The 17,848-nt window shown below is 41.2% G+C and overlaps 1 protein-coding gene across 2 annotated transcripts in view; it reads left to right on the top strand.

Annotated features, from left to right (window-relative positions):
• The window catches only part of CDK14 (cyclin dependent kinase 14), a 234,570-nt gene that overhangs the window by 50,641 nt on the left and 166,081 nt on the right, over positions 1–17,848 (top strand). Inside the window, exon 1 of one of the 2 annotated variants that reach the window (XM_035129984.3) lies at positions 3,833–4,320. The exons of the other annotated variant lie outside the window; for it this stretch is intronic. The gene's annotated coding sequence lies outside the window, so the exon portion shown is untranslated. Of the gene's footprint in view, positions 1–3,832; positions 4,321–17,848 lie in introns of those variants that run through there. 2 annotated transcript variants of the gene reach the window in all.

The raw sequence follows: 17,848 nt of genomic DNA, 5'->3' as shown, positions 1-17,848 counted from the left end.
GCAGAAAGCTAGATATAATTTGAAGAATAAAAGTCCAGTAAGATGAGCTTTTGTTGGTAGCAAATGTATTGATGCATAGTGAGAGTGAGAGTGGGGTGTGTGTGTGTGTGTGTGTGAGAGAGAGAGACACTCTTTAGTCTAAAACTGTGTAGGAAGAACACTTTTGAAAGTAAAGAGAACGACAATAAAATAGATGCATGTATTTGTGAAGTTGCTACTACAGTAGTAAAAATGTGCATGGCAGATGGCAGATTTTGGAATGATTAGTTAACACATTCAGGTTGCAACCTTATGAACAGGGAGACGTGGGATGGCAATATGCAAAACTATGCATTGTTGCACCCAGCCAGTTTATACTGTGCTTGTAACTTAAGCTGCCAGATAATTTGCCCCTTTCCCTGCCACATATATATCCAGGCCAGTGTTGAGGTATGGGCAGCCTCTACCCACCTTTGTTCTGAAAACCCCCAAGTTCAATTGGTTTCCAGCCTTGGTCTTCCATTAGAGTTCATCAAGGGTTTACTGAGGTGGGGTCTGACTCTTGGGCTAACACAGTGAATAATCTAAATAAATCTTAACTAAAATAATCAGCACTCAAAGGCAGCAACATTAATCTTTTAATATTTGTGTTGAACTAGGGCAACTAAATTCTTCAAAAACAATGTATATCTGTATTTCTTATCCTTTTGTGAAAGAGGTTCCCACATGATCAAGAATTTCCATATGTAATTGATCCAACTCCTTTGCAAATCTAATGCAGGTGGATTGGTAAGGATTTGCGTAGCCCTTGTTTTTCTTATAAAGTCAAACCTGGAAACTTGAACATAATCCGTTCCAGAAGACCCATCGACTTCCGAAATGTTTGAGTTCCGAGGCGAAGCTTCAGATTGACTGACAGCTAGGTTTTTGCATAGTGGAAGCTGCGTTGGACGTTCAAGTTCTGAGGAACGTTTGAAAACCGAAACACTTATTTCTGGGTTTTTGGCGTTTGGGAACTGAAACATTCAGCAATGGGGTCATTCGAGTTCTGAGGTTTGACTGTATTCTTTCTATTGAAAGATAAAAAGTAATGTGTATATAATTGTAAGTGCACAGAGTAAAAGAATTGGGGGGGGGAGGGGAATAGCTCTTGTGAGGTTACAGCCCAGATGTCATTCCCTCACGTTTATTTCTTTTAAAGAAAGATTTTGAAAATAGAGTGAAAATACAAGCTTGACCTAATGTCAGTGGAAGTTTCCAACCATCTACTGAAGAATAAGTGAGACTTATTACTTTGGTTTTTGACTGGCGGAGTCTTAAGGGCCCAATGACTCCTCATGGGTCTGCAAAATTGCATTGCAGCTAAGTAAGGATTTGCTTAACTGATGGACGAGACATTTCTTCATCTATTTCTGCTAATCTATTCCTGAATAGACAACTTTCTTAATTCTCCTGCCTCTTAAAGTCAAGTCATAGGCAGTGTTAGAAACTCAGATATATAACCTAGTCACCAAATGGCTCCTTAAGTCTGGGTTATGATTGCCACAATGGAATGTCTAGGTGCCTTTTTTGCAATTAAATTCATTATTATTATTATTATTATTATTATTATTATTATTATTATTATTATCATTTCTATACACTTTTTATTTTGAAGGGGAAAAAATCTGAAAGCTGTTTGCAACACATTAAAGCATCAAGTAAAACAATCCAGAAGAAAACAAATTCAAGTTTCAAAAAAAATATTTTAGAACCTGCTCTTAGTGTCATTTTGCTTTCCCCATATTTATTTAGAATCATAGAGTTGGAAGAGACCACAAGGGCCATCCAGTCCAACCCCCTGCCAAGCAGGAAACACCATCAAAGCATTCCCGACAGATAGCTGTCAAGCCTCCGCTTAAAGACTCCAAAGAAGGAGACTCCACCACACTCCTCCTTGGCAGCAAAGTTCCACTGTTGAACAGCTCTTACTGTTAGGAAGTTCTTCCTAATGTTTAGGTGGAATCTTCTTTCTTGTAGCTTGAATCCATTGCTCCGTGTCCGCTTCTCTGTAGCAGCAGAAAACAACCTTTCTCCCTCCTCTATATGACATCCTTTTATATATTTGAACATGGCTATCATCTGTCACCTACTTAATTTATATAGCTGCCCCATAGAACTATTACTCTAGGAAGCCAGTGTGCTGTAGTGGTTAGGGTGTCAGACTAGGACCTGGGAGATAAGGGTTCAAATCCCTTTGGATGATGATATTGAGGTGATGCTCATCAAATTATAGCAAACTGGGGGGTGGGTAGCCAGTGCCAGTGAAGACAGAATCAGGATAACCTTAACAGATTGGAGAACTAGGCCCAAACTAACAAAATGCATTTCAACTTTGACAAATTTAAGGTTCTACACTTAGGCAGGCAGGCAGGCAGGAAGAACTAGATGAACAAATATAAGATGGGGAACATCTGACTTGCCAGTGGTAGGTGTGAAAGGGAGCTAAAATCACAAGCTTAACATGAGTCAGTAGTGTGATGCAGCAACAAAAAACAGCTAATGCTATTCTAGGCTGCATCAGCAGAAGTATAGTGTCCAGATCAATGAAAGTAATAGTACCACTCTATTCTGCTTTGGTCAGACCACACCTGGAGTACTGTGTCCAGTTCTGGGCACCTCCATTTAAGAAGCATGTTGACAAGTTGGAATGTGTGCAGAGGAAGGCGACCAAGATGATCAAGGGTCTGGAAACCAATTCTTATGAGAAACGATTTGAGGGAACTGGGTATGTTTAGCCTGGGAAAGAGGATGTAGCCATCTTTGAATATCTAATAGGCTGTCAACTGGAGGATGGAGAAAGCTTGTTTTCTCCTGCTCCAGAGGGTAGGATCCAAACCAATGGACTCAAGTTACAAGAAAGGAGATTCAGACTAAACATTCTGAGTGCAAGAGTTGTTCAACAGTGCATCAGACACTCTTTCCTTGGAGGTTTTTAAGAAGAGGTTGGATGGCCATCTGTCTTGAATGCTTTAGTTGAGGTTCTTGAATTGCAGGGGATTGGATTAGATGACCCTAGAAGTCACTTTTAACTCTGCAATTCTATGATTCTAGTTTATAACATTACTCTGTTTTTCTAGGTAAATTAGTTCATAGTGCACTTACCTTTAAGCAGTCTCTTTCACTGGATCTTACTAGGCTTTGCAGGATATATGCTCTTGGATCAAAAGCAGAGCTCTTTGAGGGCCTTGGCAAATAATTGCAGCTGAGTTGTTAGATTGTTTAGATGTAAGGTGTTGCAGGCATAATGTTGAGGGAACTGAATGCACAGTTGTGAATTAGACCAGCTTCTCCCAACCTGATGTCCTCCAGATGGTTTTTGAACCCCCATCAGCCCCAGCCAGCATGGCCCAATGGTCAGGGATTGTGGGAATTGATATCCAAAACATCTGGAGAGCAGCTGACTAGGGAAGGCTGAGTTAGACATGTATATTGTTCAGCCTTATTGATGGCAATAATTCAATCACTTAAACATTTTGGTGTCACTGGCTTTATGAGGAGTAGTGAGGGCATTAATTCCCCATTAATTCCCCATTAATTAAAGCTGTGGGGAAGAGTCTAAATTCTCTCTTTTTAAAACGGCCAGGCTTTAATTAACCTTGTAAAGTAGTTTCATACTACAAAGTTGAGGCACTGTGAACAAATGTCACCCTATGCACTTCTTCCTCCTTCCCCCAACCCCCCCCCCACTTGGCATTTTATTTTTTTAATACTAGGGAAATAACTTAATTGACCATAATTAGTTGTGTCATTTAATTATCCTTCCCCACCGCCAGCCTCTTATAAGTTGTACATACGTTGGCCTCGGTTCCTTATTCTACTGAAGCTCTTCCATGGTGTACATTTACATGCCTACCCTCCCAAAAAATCTACGATGCTGCAAACCACCCAGACTGCATGTGCATAGTTACATTGGCTGCAATACTGCTGCAGAGCCTGAGTAGAGGCAAGTCCATCACATTTTCTTTTAAAAAGCAACAACCAAAAACCTTCCTCCCCATATCCGTGTGCTGTTGATGGCATTTAGACGGTGAAATCTCCTTCCTTGACGATCATCAGAACCTTCCACGCAGCAACTCTGCAGAGAATATCCTTCCTTGAGGGATTTCTTTGTTTTTCTGCTTATAATTTCCCCCTTTCTTAGCTGTAGTACAGCCGCACCATTTCAGCTTGCTAGTGCAGAAAGATGTTGTGAATTCAGTTGCTGAGAATGAGGCTGGCCTGCCTGCAAATACTAAGGCTCCTAGAGGCATGCTAAAGAGTCGTAGGTGAATCTAACCCAATCCTTTCTACAACAAAACGGTAAGGCTGTGTTTGTTTTTAAATAAGAGATGAATTGAATTCCTGTCGTCTTAAACCTGAGCCCCTCGTTTATCGCATGCTTGCAACTTGAGCAGGATTCATTCTTTGATGCATGCTGGGCTTCCTATTTTCTTTAAAATCCTTTAAACGCAGACTGGTGGTAAATGTTACAGCTATCTCAGAATCACTCATGAGACTGTACACTCTCCCGAGATGCTGGGAGGGGATGGAAATTTTCGCCTTTCTCTGTGGAAATAGGTGGGGAAGGTTTTCAGAGCTGTGCTTCTCTCTTGTTCTACAGCCCTTTCTCTATCCTAGGCTGTTTTTATTAAGAGTATAAAGAGGATGCTATGCACAATTTTACTCATATATGCTTGGCTGAGTGCCCTCCGGGACGAGTGGGTGAAGGACGTGACCAATCACTTTTCCATCACTGCAAACAAGTCTGTGTCATGCTGGACCTAGATGGAATAAATGGCTTCTTTAAATTAGAGGCTTTCCTTAATGTGGAAGGGAAGGAAGGCGTGTACTATGATGAAATGAACCTTTAAGGAAATGCCAAAACAGTATAACTGAGGCCAGCGGGGTTTTTTTTGGGTACATTACCTATGTGTTGGCTCTATATCAATGTTCTAAGATATTTTAAACGGCTGCATGACAGCACTGGCAGCATTTTTTGATCTGTGGAATAATTTAGCATGTAGGAAAGCTTGGGCAGGAGCATGCTACTACATTAAAAGAGAAACATTTAAAAACCCAGCAATGATCAGTACAAAACAGTCAGCATGCAAAGTACGCATGAACACAGTAATAGACTAGCAAATGTGTAACAGCTTGAGATGAGACATGAACTTCATTTTATCTGATCTGTGGTGGACCTGCCTCTCATATAGTTCTCCCGTATCCATGCTAGAGTTGATTCTATTGAGTAAATTAGAGGAGCTATTCCGGCATAGAGATGCATTAAATGAACAACAAATTTAAATTCTTTTTTTTCTCATGGAAATGGCAAACTGAGTCTTGACATGAAGAACACTTTCTAAATATGTGATATATTAGAAGGTGTTGGGTACTACTACCTGTAGGAACAGGGTGATGAATTTAGAGTCTATATACCGGTGATAATGTAGCAACATATGAATGCCTACTTGCTCCATAGATGTCTAGCAGATAATTATCTCTTGATTCTCCCTGCATCTTGGCATTAGCTCCTATTGAAATCAGTAAGACTTTCTCCCAAGGAATATATAGGATCATAGATAATAAATATCTCTGTAGGAGCTTTTCTCATAGAAGAGGAAATTCAGACCTGTGTGAAATGTATTGCAAATGTGTTTTTTTCCTTAAATGTGAGTGACTGGGAGCTGCCTTCTTTCAACATACTGTACTTAAGCCACAAATTTACATTTTGATAGGAATGGAACCTCTGTTTTCACTTTGGACAGGAAGGCTAATCTCATGAATTTGTGGCGGAATAATTACTTCTGCTATATCTGGGTTCTGAGTGATAATTCTGTTTGCTTATGGTACAAGATGTCTGTGCATGCATAACATCTATTTCAAGTTTCCTTAAGATTTCAGCTGACACTATTTGCATTTACCCTCATTCATTTAAATGTGGCTTTTGGATATTTTAACACCTGCCTTTTTATAATCGGTATTTTAAAAACTGAAAGGACTTGTAGAATGGTGGGTATTGCATCTTTGCTATAGAGATAAATAGATGAACCTTCAAGGTTTTCTTGGTTTCTTGAATTATCGTGGCTGATCTTAATACGCACTTGCAGGGAATAAAAACAGAATTTCATTTGCCTGAAACATTATTGATAAATGACAGTCCTGTGAATACTGATCATACACGAATAAAGGGTGAAACTTGATAGTGCTATCCCCACAAAAGTTCCCACACATATTTAATGGAAATATTCTATTGGAGGGGCAGTCCTGAATGCTCATCACAAGTTTTCTATAGGCTGTCTAGATGTATTCTCTTATGCAGGTATAAAAGAGTAGTGGGCTCTGATTGCTGCTAGGATGATGGGCTTTGGTGTGTAAAACCAGGTTCAGATCCTGTTTCAACCACAAAACCCATGGGTTGGTCATGGGCAAATCAGTGGCATGTTGCAGAAATACACATAAGTTGAGATTTAGGTAATAGGGCATGTGCTGTGTGATCATGCATGCTGTGATTTCAGAGTCTAAGTACTCAAAGGAGATTTAGAAGCATCTGTGTTTAGTTTTGCCCAGGAGAGTCAGGAGGAATTCATGCGCAATGGGAAACAGTGCGTGCAACCTCAAGACCTCATCCCTGTCTCTAAACTGCAGTTTTATCATATGTATGCACCAGTGTGGGGTCTTTCGCCATCAGCCTAACCTACCTGGTCAGACTAAGATCTCAATTTGAGCTCCTGAAGGCAGAATAGGATACAAATGGAAATTTAAATTCTTCCACATTGTCAAAAGGAAACACTGAACATAAATTCGGTGTATCTCATCTGGGCCATAGAAACATTAAAAAAAACAACTACTACTACCGGTACCTGGCTCTCAGTCAAGCTTCAGGTCCCTCCAATCTTTGTTCTGTTGAAATCAAGACCCTCAAGACAACTCTCTTATCCAGCTAGGAGGAGATGGTTAAAGGAATGACATTATTCAGTGACATTATTAATTCTTTTAGAAAAGAGATGGTTGACCTGTTTCAATTGCACTGAAGACAACATGGGGAATGTGCACCATTGCAGATTCCATGAAGGCTGAAAGTATTCAGTTCATTAATGAGAACTGGATTTCTTACAACTACCTGGAGACTGTGTATATTGGATAAATTTGTAACCTATGCAATACAAGTTCCTTTTACTTGAAAAGCAGTATTTATTTTCACCTTCCTTGACATTTGGAAACAAAGGGTGTTTGTATATTTATTGTGTAGATTTCCAAGCATTGGTTTCCACCAATGCTTTCAAGCAGGAATAACCAGTAATTTAATGGTTGTTGTTTTTTTTTAAAATGAAGTGCATAGAATTGTGCTTGAAAGCAGGTTCTGTAGTTCCTTCCAGTCCATGAGAAAGTAATGCTTTTCTTATACCTCCTGTAGTCCAGAAAATTGATAGTGCATTGAAAAGATTTTTTTTATTGTTCTGGAGTACAAATACTTGTGCTACTCAACCTGTGTTTGACTGAAGTATAGCAACAGTGATTCATGGCATGTCAGTGGATTCCAACTCTCACAGGTAGCAGATTACCGCTTTCAAAGAAAACCTTTTTGCTGAGTGCCAGCTGGCACTGCAGTTTCTGCATGGTGTGTAGCTCCCAACACACTTTGCCCTTTGTTAACCAATTGTGATGTGTAAGTAGTTTCGTCATCCTGTGTCTAGGTGTGTACACACACACACACACACACACACACACACACACACCCCTCTACTGTTACATACATATGTAACTCATGCAATTAAAGGGGGGGAGGCTCTTCCTGAACATTGTGAGCATATATTCATTTTCAGGTCACACTTTTAAAGTGTATATTCTATCATACTGTTCAAATTTAACTAGAAGTATCTTGTTGGGTTCAGATGGTGACAGCAGTCACAAAATTAAAAGACGCCTGCTTCTTGGGAGAAAAGCAATGACAAACTTAGACAGCATCTTAAAAAGCAGAGACATCACCTTGCCGACAAAGGTCTGTATAGTTGAATTTATGGTTTTCCCAGTAGTGATGTATGGAAGTGAAAGCTGGACCATAAAGAAGGCTGATCGCCGAAGAATTGATGCTTTTGAATTATGGTGCTGGAGGAGACTCTTGAGAGTCCCATGGACTGCAAGAAGATCAAACCTCTCCATTCTGAAGGAAATCAGCCCTGAGTGCTCACTGGAAGGACAGGTCGTGAAGCTGAGGCTACAATACTTTGGCCATCTCATGAGAAGGGAAGACTCCCTGGAAAAGACCCTGATGTTGGGAAAGATGGAGGGCACAAGGAGAAGGGGACGACAGAGGACAAGATGGTTGGACAGTGTTCTCGAAGCTACCAACATGAGTCTGACCAAACTACGGGAGGCAGTGGAAGACAGGAGTGCCTGTCGTGCTCTGGTCCATGGGGTCACAAAGAGTCGGACACGACTAAACAACAACATCTTGTTGACAAATTCTTGGATCATTTTTCTTAACCTACATTACAAAGAAATGAAACTAATTATCTGGTTCTCATTTAACATACCAAAGTTCCTTCTAAACAATAGCATTTTTGTTGCTTTTTAATTGCAATAAACCCTCAGAACCAGCTGTTCCAAACATTCAATGCATTAAAATCAGAGTGAAGATATTCCTGTAGACTTAATATTAGAAATGTAATGTACCCTATTGTGATGTGCTACATGACAGAAACCTGAGCTACTGCAGTTCCTTTGAGAAAGCATAGCCAGAATCAATTGACATCGTTCTATGTTCTATGATTGTGCCAGAGTTAAGAAAAATAACAGCCTCCTAAAACTTAGATGCTTGTGCTCAAATATTTAAACATATGGATGATCCAAGTGTTGGGCTCTTTCCTAGGAATATGAAGTAGTTTTCCAGCTGCTTGCTTCCAATTAAAAAAAATCACAAACTATGATTCTCCAAATATTTAGATGGATCTCCTCTGTCATTATCTCCCCACCCATTTCCCATTAGGAAGCTCTCTTCATAGTTGCTTTTTGCCATATGCTTCTCTCAAGAATGTCTTAAGCTTTTATACTCCCCTCTGGCATTGATCATGCCTATAAAATATAAACATACTGTAATGCTGACTTGTTTAAAGAAGAATGAGGATTGCCAATAGTACTTCAAATGACACCCTCATATTGAAAGAGCTGCGTAAATGATCAATTCTTTAAAGTGTGTTGTGCCAACAGGTTGTACCTGAGAGTTTCTAGCTACTTGGGAGCTCATATTTAGGTGAAAGAATTCAGAACTTTGCACATTAGGTTTTCAGCACAGCTGTTCTGACTAGTTGTGGTCATTCATCTGCTACCATGCTAAATATTACAACTCCTAGGTAGGATGCAGTTCTACCCAACAGTATAAAACCCCAATAGTTTTTGAGCAGCTGGGCAGACAGCTGCCTTTCTTACAGCAGATGCAATACCCAGTTGATGCAAAACCCGGATTCTTGCTGTGGGGAACACACACACACACACACACACACACACACACACACACACACACTCCACACTCTGTTTAACAAATGAATGAGCTTGATAACTTGTAAGATGATGTATGAGTTGAGCTGTGAACTTGTGCTGGCTGCAACTCAAGATACTTGACCTCTGAAGCAAATTTGGGTGCTGCTGCTGTCATTCTTCTGTTAAATTTCTGCTCATAATGCTGATGTGTCATCATGAAGTATGAGGTAACACTGCCACAAAGCCCCATTCCAAGCACTTCCTCTCTTTTTAGATACAGGCACCAACCATTTTTCACAGGGTTTCCATTCCTAGCCCCCGAATGTGCCAGTGGAGTGTGCATAAACATGCCTCACCCTGTTCCACCCTATTCCACCCTGCCCCCATTCTGCCTCCTGTTCTGTCCGTTCTTTCCTCTTCCGGGTACAAAAGGACTTGTGCATCGGTGAGTTGGATGTGCCTGAAATGGTTGCTGCCTGCATATAAACTGCCTACCCTGGCTGGCAGTGATTCCCTAAGCTCTCTGGTAGTGGTCTTTTCCAATTCTTATAATGGGAATCATATATATCTACATATAAAGCATTTGCTCTGCATAGAGCCTCAGCATCTCCACATGTTGACACAGTGAACTGCTTCATGTTGTTTTGCTACTCGTTAAATGTTTCCTGTGAAAGGGATTATTGTCTCAGTAAATCAGTCAAGTGTGCCTTGTAGGAAACTTATCCTAAACAACAAGTGAGAAAAAGGCTTCGCTGGATCGCAGACATAGCAGAACTGCTCCAGATGGAGACAGAACATGTACTTCTTCTGCTTAGTTCTCCCTTATAGTTATCAGTCTTTCTCTGATTGGTGCTCATTTCTTGCTTTGTATGATGGTACCTGTCTATAACAGCTGGCTTTGAAAGTCTGTTCAGTGTGACATTGAAGCTGCTGTTGTTGCTGCTGCTGTGCCCTGTGAGCTCTAGGAGTGGTCTCCGTTCTGAGCAGGATAAAAGGCATAAGTTCCTCGCTTTATTTTATTTAAAATAATTTCTTAACAGTTCTTCATCAAAAGTTTCCAGGGTGTATTAATTATGAGACTTGTGCCGCCTGCATTTTGTTCATTTCTGTGCTTGTTTTATAGCCCTAGTATACCAAGAAGCCAGCCAAGCTCTTGCAATGCAAGAGGACGTGGGTGGGACGCAGGTGGCGCTGTGGGTTAAACCACAGAGTCTAGGGCTTGCCGATCAGAAAGTCAGCGGTTCGAATCCCCGCGACGGAGTGAGCTCGGTCCCAGCTCCTGCCAACCTAGCAGTTCAAAAGCACGTCAAAGGGCAAGTAGATAAATAGGTACCGCTACAGCGGGAAGGTAAATGGTGTTTCCATGTGCTGCTCTGGTTCACCAGAAGCGGCTTTTGTCATGCTGGCCACATGACCTGGAAGCTGTACGCCGTCTCCCTCGGCCAATAACGTGAGATGAGCGCCGCAACCCCAGAGTCGGTCACGACTGGACCTAATGGTCAAGGGTCCCTTTACCTTTATACTAAGAAGCCAGCCAAACTCTTGCAATGCAGGAGAGGATGCTTGGGTGTGTGGATGATTGTGTCTAAGGCTTTTTCTATCTCGCCGTTACAAAGTGAAACCAGAAGCCGGGACCATCAGCCATGTCAGCAGGGAAATCCTCAAGAGCATTCAGGAATCCATTGGTTTTTTTTAAGGCTTTAGGGGCAGGCATGCTTAATGGGCCCACCATCCCTGTAGAGAGAGAGAGAGATCGACTTCTAGTCCAAACCTCACCAAGAAGATAATCTCCCTTTCAAATTCAGCCACTTATTAAGTGCATGTGAACAGGGGGTGAGTTAGGTTTCCTTCAGTTCTGCTCCATTCTGCAGTTCTGTTTTATTTGTCTTTGGGCAAGAAAAGAGGACTTTGGAATGGTGATAACTGAATTTGTGTACTTTGCTCTCTGCACATTTTCTCACTCAGAATGTGTGTGTGTGTGTGTAAAAAAAGCCGCTCATTAGGCAGCTAATGTTCGCCCTTTATTATTTAGCTGTTTTACAATAGTACCCCAGAATAAAAATTAAAAATGCTTCGTCTGAGAGGTCATGACTTTCTCCATGGCCTCAAAATTCAGCACAATGCAATAATTTCCTATTTACATGAATTCATCACTGTGAATAGCATTAATTCCAGAAACTAAAATAGGCTGGATAGACCCAATGCCTTGCCAAGCTTAAAATAATTTCCTATATTCATCATTGCAGCATATCTATTACTAAAAAGTGGTTGGAAGCAAGCAAAAATAAAGTTGTGTATAACAACTGGCTTGTGAGCGGCATATTGTAATAAAGGATAGTGGAGGTGCTTTTTGGTACACGTTAGTGAAAGGTATACATACAATTTGGCTTTGGTTCTTTTTAAGTTTTGATGATGGCAGTAAAGAACAGGAAACTAATGAGTGAAGAGCATATAGGTCAAAGTAAAAAAATAAATCATTTATCTTGACCTTATACAAGGAATTAAACTACTGTGAATTATATTTGGTTAAATACGGCATCTACTGCAAAGGAATGCAAAGAATTGAATTACACAAATTTAAAATCCTAGCTATTCTAGGCTGCATCAACAGAAGTATAGTGTCCAGTTCAAGGAAAGTAATTGTTGTTGTTGTTGTTTAGTCGTTTAGTCGTGTCCGACTCTTCGTGACCCCACGGACCATAGCACGCCAGGCACTCCTGTCTTGTACTGCCTCCCGCAGTTTGGTCAAACTCATGTTCGTAGCTTCGAGAACACTGTCCAACCATCTTGTCCTCTGTCGTCCCCTTCTCCTAGTGCCCTCAATCTTTCCCAACATCAGGGTCTTTTCCAAGGATTCTTCTCTTCTCATGAGGTGGCCAAAGTATTGGAGCCTCAGCTTCACGATCTGTCCTTCTAGGGAGCACTCAGGGCTGATTTCCTTAAGAATGGATAGGTTTGATCTTCTTGCAGTCCATGGGACTCTCAAGAGTCTCCTCCAGCACCATAATTCAAAAGCATCAATTCTTCGGCGATCAGCCTTCTTTATGGTCCAGCTCTCACTTCCATACATCACTACTGGGAAAACCATAGCTTTAACTATACGGACCTTTGTCGGCAAGGTGATGTCTCTGCTTTTTAAGATGCTGTCTAGGTTTGTCATTGCTTTTCTCCCAAGAAGCAGGCGTCTTTTAATTTCGTGACTGCTGTCACCATCTGCAGTGATCAAAGAGCCCAAGAAAGTAAAATCTCTCACTGCCTCCATTTCTTCCCCTTCTATTTGCCAGGAGGTGATGGGACCAGTGGCCATGATCTTGGTTTTTTTGATGTTGAGCTTCAGACCATATTTTGCGCTCTCCTCTTTCACCCTCATTAAAAGGTTCTTTAATTCCTCCTCGCTTTCTGCCATCAAGGTTGTGTCATCTGCATATCTGAGGTTGTTGATATTTCTTCCGGCAATCTTAATTCCGGCTTGGGATTCATCTAGTCCAGCCTTTCGCATGATGAATTCTGCATATAAGTTAAATAAGCAGGGAGACAATATACAACCTTGTCATACTCCTTTCCCAATTTTGAACCAATCAGTTGTTCCATATCCAGTTCTAACTGTAGCTTCTTGTCCCACATAGAGATTTCTCAGGAGACAGATGAGGTGATCAGGCACTCCCATTTCTTTAAGAACTTGCCATAGTTTGCTGTGGTCGACACAGTCAAAGGCTTTTGCATAGTCAATGAAGCAGAAGTAGACGTTTTTCTGGAACTCTCTAGCTTTCTCCATAATCCAGCGCATGTTTGCTATTTGGTCTCTGGTTCCTCTGCCCTTTTGAAATCAAGCTTGCACTTCTGGGAGTTCTCGGTCCACATACTGCCTAAGCCTGCCTTGTAGAATTTTAAGCATAACCTTGCTAGCGTGTGAAATGAGCGCAATTGTGCGGTAGTTGGAGCATTCTTTGGCACTGCCCTTCTTTGGAATTGGGATGTAGACTGATCTTCTCCAATCCTCTGGCCATTGCTGAGTTTTCCAAACTTGCTGGCATATTGGGTGTAGCACCTTAACAGCATCATCTTTTAAAATTTTAAATAGTTCAGCTGGAATATCATCACTTCCACTGGCCTTGTTATTAGCAGTGCTTTCTAAGGCCCATTTGACTTCACTCTCCAAGATGTCTGGTTCAAGGTCAGCAACCACACTACCTGGGGTGTACGAGACCTCCATATCTTTCTGGTATAATTCCTCTGTGTATTCTTGCCACCTCTTCTTGATGTCTTCTGCTTCTGTTAGGTCCTTACCACTTTTGTCCTTGATTATGGTAATCTTTGTACGAAAAAGGAAAGTAATAGTCCCACTCTATTATGCAGCAGCCCCCCTCCCACCAGAAGCCAAGGTTATCCAGAGCACTGGTTCAGGGGGTCCTGCCTGCTGCTACAGGTCCTCAACCTGTGGAGTGTTTGGTTCATCCTCTGAGGACTCCACCTCTGTTGCTAGGTCAGGGCTAGGCATGACAGGTGATGATAAATACTGGAGTAGAAATTCTAAACTTTAAAAGTTGCAAAGAATCAGTCTGGTTTTAATGTAACATTGGATATCATATTAACACTGTTTCCAAAGATGGCATGTTTTTTGTTGTAGTGGCAGCTGAGTGCTAGCATTGGTGGCTTACCATTAAAGGGTTGTATCCAGCCAAGTTATACTTTGAGTAGACCTACCGAACTTAATGAACCTAAGTTACTCAAGTCCATTAATTTCAGTTTGTGTACTCACAATATGACTAACATTGGATACAGCACATCAACTCTTTATTTCACAGTTAGAGCTTACTGACTCCCAATGTATTATAGAATAAAATTTTGCAAGAAAAAAACGAATCTCTAGTGCTAATTATGAGGTGTGTTAGGAGTATGGTTTTTTATGGTCTTGCCTTGTCTATGGACTATGAAACAGCTAAATTTATTATTAGGATCAGTTTTGGTTCACTACCCAGCCATGCATTTTGCTCTTCTTTCTCTCCCTCTCCTGGAAAAAAAAATATGTTTGCTGATACGCTTTTTTGAAATGAAATTATGCTTTCTTCGCAACAGCCTTTAGGCAGCAGCTTTTTCATCTTTCTTTTGTGCTACTTCCAGCAGACATTTGAAAGCAGGAATATTGCATAAAGATGAGTTAAAAGCCAGTGTGTTTAAGCAATCATATTGCTGTCTCCATTGTCCCAAGGCAGCCGGCCAATTCTTGAGTACGTAAAGGAGGAGAAGGATGGCAGACTTTGAACCTGTCTAGGACCCAAAGAAAAAAATAGACACTGGGGTGGTTGTCTTGAAACTAGGTCACAACCCTGCAAATACTACAAATCTTCCTACTGCTGGCAGCTCCACTAAACTAAATATTATTAATGGAAGTTGGATGTAAGCCTTAACAGGAGTAGAGGCTTGGGTTTAAACTGTAAAAAAGCCTGAGAACACTAGGATCTTTTTAAACAACAACAATCTACCTTTAAAGACCAACAATAATCAGGATTCCTCTCTGTCATGACATTGATACCCCTGCTTTTCTGTTTGCGCCATTTAATTTGTAGCCAGAAGGCCTGCTCCCCAAATATGAGGACAAAACAGTAACACTATATTGTGTGTTGTGTCATCATTACCCACAGGAACTTAAAACTTTTTTCCTTCTTGATTTAAGGAGCCTCTTATGACAGTTCAATAATTCCTCCATTGCAATAATTCCTCCATTGCAAGATTTAGATCTTGGATTCTTTTCTTTTAGAAATACCTAACCAAGTTTGGTTAGTTTTCTTTTAATGGCTCAATACTTGCTTTACTTTACTCAATACTTGAATCAATAGTATTTCACCTTCCTGCCTGAAAATATGTTCGGATAAAGTCTGAGTTTTGAAAAGCTGCCATGCCAAAAGAGGGACTGATATACGTTTTTTGAAATTGATGGTTTTGAGAAAGATGGGTGGGTGGGGGGAAATGGCCATGCTCTTAATTCATTAATCTTGTAAAGTAATGTATACTGTATAATCAAGCCACCCGTTGCATCACAGGTATTTCCCATTTGTTTAGTATATCTGTGAATGTGGTTGTGCATTCGCCTCCTGTGTTACATTCAGTATTGATGCAGTGTTGAAAGGTTTGTTGTAGAAACCTGCCCAGGCAGTAGAGATAAGGAAACTGTTTAAGTACAGACAAACACACGGTGTGTGATGGGGAAGGGTTGTTACCCATTAGTAGATCATCTGCTTTGCAGATCTCAATCTCTGGCATCTCTTGGTATGGCTAGGTATGAAAGTTGGCCAGGTAGATGATGCTGACCTACATAGACCAATGATCTGACAGAGTATAAGGCAGCTTCTTATGTTCTTTCAGCTGAGTGTGCTTGAGCTTCTGCACACGGTAATTTACAGGCAGTGCCTGCAGAAGATAATGGAAAACCAGAGGAGTGTTTGCTTGCAAGAGATCTGCAGTTTATAGTTCAGAAAGTAAAGAAGCACCTAGGTAGCCTGTGCCTCTTATCTCATGTACAAGCACAGGCTGCTAAGGAATACATTCACTATCAGTGTTCCTACCATGGTACTTAAATGACACTACACTTTCTGGAAAAGGGTTCGTTCATGTGCTCCATCTCTACTTCAGATACCAGTTAGTATATTCCTTTTAGAGTTTTAACTTTTTGACATTTAATTTCTTTGGTAGTTGTTACAGCCGTTTCTCTGCATAGAATTTGAACTAAAGGCAACCTTAATGCAATGTGTGAATGCTGCAGAGAATTGTTTGGTTTCTATGGAGATAATTCTATCTCCTTAAAATGTAATGGTCTATCAATACATTTGCTGGGAATGCAGAAACGTGCTTCAGATACCAGGAGTACAGCGAATCACCCACTATTTATTAGAGGTCTTTAAGCATCTACTGTAGTTCCATTTGGGTTGAAGCATTGCCAAAACTTGTACAAGAAGCCCTGGGCTCTTGAGTCCTGGTTCATATCTGCAGGCATAACGACAGATCAGGGAATACTGAAGTCTGGTCTATATAGCATGGGGTGGTGGGATATTTATTTATTTAGATTATGTTTATGATTATCATTATCAATAGACTATTTTAGACTGTGGTGGAAAATCACATGTTTAATTGTTCCTTTCCCAAGCAAAATTTCCCTGTACAGTAATTAGAAAACTGGCACAATTAGGAAATGGTCTTTGATAAAAACTGGTATCTGCATGGGATCAATTCCAATCTGTTACCGCCGAGGATTTGGACAGGCTGCTTGGATGAGTGAAACCGACCACCTGTCTCCTTGATCCTTGCCCATCCTGGCTCATAAAAGCGAGCCGGGAAGGGCTGAGCGATGGGCTCCTCGGGGTGGTGAATGCTTTTCTCTGTGAGGGAGCCTTCCCAGACCTGCTGAAAGAAGTGGTTATTAAACTGCTTCTTTAAAAAAGCTGGTCCTGAATGACCTACATTGGCTCCCAGTAAGTTTCCGGGCACAATTCAAAGTGTTGGTGCTGACCTTTAAAGCCCTAAATGGCCTCAGCCCAGCATACTTGAAGGCTCCGTATCTACCCCCATCGTTCACTGAGGTCCAACGCTGAGGGCCTTCTGGGGGTTCCCTCACTGCGAGGTTACAGGGAACCAGGCAGAGCGCCTTCTCGGTAGTGGCACCCGCCCTGTGGAACGCCGTCCCATCAGAAGTCAAAGAAATACAGTCAAACCTTGGTTTACGTCTACCTTTGTTTGCGACCGCTTGGGCGAGCGACTGCCGCGGACCCGGAAGTGTTTACATCCGGGTTGCGCGGCGTCGGATGCGCAGACGTGATCTGCACAGCTCACGCATGCACAGAAGCGATCTGCACAGCACGTGCGCGCTCAGAAGCACTCTATCGGCGCTTTGCGCACGCACAGAAGCATGCCTTCAGGGAGCTACTGCTTCGGCGAGCGACCACCTCCGCGGAACGGATTGCAGTTGCAAACCAAGGTACCACTGTAAACAATTATCTGACTTTTAGAAGACATCTGAAGGCACCTCTGTTTAGGGAAGCTTTTAATATTTGATGAATTATTGTATTTTAATATTTTGCTGGAAGCCACCCAGAGTGGCTGGGGAAACCCAGCCAGATGGGTGGGGTATAAATAAATTATTATTGTTATTGTTATTTATTATTGAAGAGGCTTCTATATTCATTAAAAATTTAAAATAAAAATAAAATAAAAGCCCTACTGGACCAGACAAAATGTATGTTTACTCCGAGAAGATCTCTCATTTTTGCTACCCACCAATTTATATACAGAGGCATATTATAATCTGCCCTGGGAGCCTATTGAATGGTGGGATACAAATTCTTAAGCAAATAATATTGCTTCCAGCTAGAGGTCCCTT

Source organism: Zootoca vivipara, chromosome 11 (assembly GCF_965207765.1).
Source record: "Zootoca vivipara chromosome 11, rZooViv2.hap1.1, whole genome shotgun sequence".
Lineage (NCBI taxonomy): Eukaryota > Metazoa > Chordata > Lepidosauria > Squamata > Lacertidae > Zootoca > Zootoca vivipara.
Note: the sequence above shows the minus strand (reverse complement) of the source record. Positions and strands in the feature narration are given on the sequence as shown.